The 3,460-nt window shown below is 32.1% G+C and overlaps 1 protein-coding gene across 1 annotated transcript in view; it reads left to right on the top strand.

Moving 5' to 3' along the window:
- LOC105622241 (serine/threonine-protein kinase mig-15) overlaps positions 1-3,460 on the top strand; it is a 92,115-nt gene that overhangs the window by 6,087 nt on the left and 82,568 nt on the right. The gene's annotated exons all lie outside the window — the stretch shown is intronic.

Below are 3,460 nucleotides of genomic sequence, written 5' to 3' on the forward strand. Positions count from 1 at the left end.
AGAGAGAGAGAGAGAGATTGACTTGCAACCGAAAAACGCGAGGATTATTTAACGTGACTAGAACAAAATAAATCTTTTTTTAATGGGATTGATATAATTAAATAAAAAGTAATGAAAAAATTGCAATAATTAAATATGAGAAAATTTACTGCTACAAAATATGAGAATACTTTGCACTAGTGAATCGACTAAAATTTTAACCGAATAGAATTTTACACAATTAATTCGGCATATGTTAATACACCTATAATTAATTACGTATGTATGGGTCATATTTTGTGAAAACAAAATATCAAAGAAGCCGAACTTTTGCAAATACGTTCTGCAACGCGTTATACTTTGGAATTTTGTCAAATATTGAAACATAAGTTATTCGACATCAATCGCAGAAAGACGAACATTCTCGGTCATCAATGGATAAATCGCGGAGGGAATTACGGGACATTACTGTAGAATTTTTTATGTAATTCCCATAATGCCCTAGCAATGCTCTGTGTTGAGTGAGATTTCTTAAATAGTCGTCAATCTTAACAATTAATATCTTAATTCGTGAAACAGAGCGACGCTTTTTTTCTTTTGTTTCATGCAAAAACGCGTCGAATAAGCTTAATTTTATTGATTTTAATACAAACTATAGAAATCAATACTTTAAACGTCTAGCTGGATCTTAAATGTTTATATAATTCTATGTAAATTTATTGTACGTATGTAGTCTTTTGAAACTCGCGCTGAAATGATTTATCGGTCTTGAAACTCCAACTTTACTAAACTGTCGCAGTAATATCAGTTAATCAGAGTTAAATTGACTAGCAATTTTAACAATTTGATGCTTTTTTGTATCTTCGAATCGAAACGATCTTAATAATACTGAGTGATATTAAAATCTGTAAATAATTAATTCTTATTGCCTCGGCTGAGAGTCGAATCTGGATATCTTGCATTTCCGGACGAGTGTCCTAAGCCTTTAAATCATCAAGGCTATAATATATTATATTGTTTATTGATTTTTCATGCGATAGCTAAACTATATATAACCTAGTCTAACTTAAAGACATGATTGCGAATAACATTACCTATATATTCGATTCGAGCAATAAATAATTTCTCAGTAATGCCCCAAATCTGAACAAATATTTGATTGATAAGGTATAATAAATACAGTATAAGTATACAGGATATCCGAAAAATCAAGTTCAATATTTCGGGAGATGATTTCCGGGAGCCAAAAAGGAGGAAAAAAAGCTATATAAACATAGATTCGAAAATAAATCGTTTTCGAATTATAACCATTTTTATATTGTTTAAAAAATTGAAATTTATTTTTCATAATTACAATCATAATTTATTTCAAATAAATAACTACATGTTTTATTAAAAATTTTTTTTATTTTTCATTTTTTAATTTTCCGGTATTTGTAAATACAGTTATTGCATTATTCTTAGATAAACATGAACAGGTTAAATAGAAATTAAATGAAATATTCAAAATTATCATCTTCAGCACGAATGCAGACCCTCATTCTTTTATCAAAGAAATTCCGAACTCTTTGAAAAACATTTGGATCTCTCTTTATATTTTCGAATCCATGAATCATTCTTTGTTTTAAGACAGCAATATTATTAGCCAGAGATCATTTGAATCGAAATTATGGCTAGAGATAGAGGATAGGCCATGGAGATCCAATTATCTGGCTCCCATGATCACCAGATATGAATCCACTTGATTTTTATCTATGAGGTCACGTAAAGTCAATAGTTTACAGAAATAATATTGTTGACTTAAGACATTATGATTATAATTAAAAATAAATTAAAATAATTAAAAATAAAAATAAAAAATAAATGAAAAATAAATTTCAATTTTTTAACATAAAAGTTATAACTCGTAAACGATTTATTTCCAGACCTATGTTTATATATTATAGCTTTTTTCCTCTTTTTTGGCTCCCGAAATATTGACCTCGATTTTTCGGACACCCTGTGATATAGTATAATAAAATAATTAATACTAAACGAGTTAAAATGATATTATTAATTAGTGCCTAGTAAGACATAATAATACCGGCTATTGTTCGATAATTCCTATTGATTCTTGATTTCCTTCGCGGGATTTACCCTTCGTCAGTCGCTATTTCTTTCTCTTTTTTGTCTCGTTAATTTGGATAAACAGCGAGCGGGAAACAATTTCCATTCCATTGTACATTGCAGGTAAACAGTGAAACAGATATTAAGTGTAATAAAAAGAAATCCATTATTTTTCCATTCAATTTCATGCAAAAATAATGGATTTCTTTTTACTACACCTAATATTACTGGAGGCACTCACATGAACTTTCCCAGCCCTCTTATAATAACAATAAAATGAAAGTTGTTCTGTGTGACACAATTAATTTTCGCGTTATTTGCGTTCAGACGATGTGGCCGTACGTTAAAATGCGGCTGCTCATGCCTCCATCATCATCAACGATCGACCTACTTATACTCACGATGAATGAATTGCAGTAGGAGAGATTTCTCGTGCATAGAACTGTATATCGGGAAAAAATTCGCACGCGCAAATTTCGTGTGCTCCTGTTGCAACGGGAAGATACATTTCTGTCACACTCGTGCGTGCATCGGTTCTCCACTTCGTTATCATATAATGTGTGGCACTTGTTCGTGCTCTTTAAATGCTTTACTTTCGTGCTACATGAAATGGATGGAGGATGAGAAGTGAGCGGAAGAAGAGGTCGATGATCCACTGTTGACGGTACAGAATCAGTTGAACACGCACGCATATGCGTGAAAATTTGAGCACGACGAATGTGCTCGCACGCGCGTATGCTATTTTGTCGAATCGTATTATCTTGTCGTTCTGAATTAGAATTAGAATCGATGATAAAAGCTCGTAATGTATGGAATCTGATCTGCTTTCGTTACTGTCGTCACCGTCGCATATCTTTGAGAGATAAATTAGAATAGAATTTAGTTGAGTCATCCATTACATTACTAATGGTAGCGAAAGATGAAATCAACTTTTTGAATTGAAAATGGCACAGCTCTTGAGTGAGCCAACGCACTTTCGCTAATAGAAAGGAAATCTTGCGAAAAGTTAATATAAGGATGGAAATTGAAACGAAACTGAATGATAAATATTACCGATGTGAACTTGGCGCTCAACTTTATTAAAAATAAAAATAAAAATTAATACTGCAGGCCGTTTATACTTCGTTTGTACCCGTTTATACCTCTCTTATTTTCGTTTGTACCTCAAAGGGTTCGGAGATACAGCGCGTTTCAGTTTTTGCGCAACCCCTACATAGCAAATTTAGCGAATTTTAAAGATATCGAAATGGGACCAATGGCATTCGAAAGAGAATCGTTTGTACCCGTTTGTATCTCTATTACTTTCGTTTGTACCTCAAAAGGTTCGGAGATACAGCGATTTAAAAAATTTCATAAATGCGTCAAGAGGGTAAGT

The sequence above is a fragment of the Atta cephalotes genome (assembly GCF_000143395.1).
Source record: "Atta cephalotes unplaced genomic scaffold scaffold00042, whole genome shotgun sequence".
Lineage (NCBI taxonomy): Eukaryota > Metazoa > Arthropoda > Insecta > Hymenoptera > Formicidae > Atta > Atta cephalotes.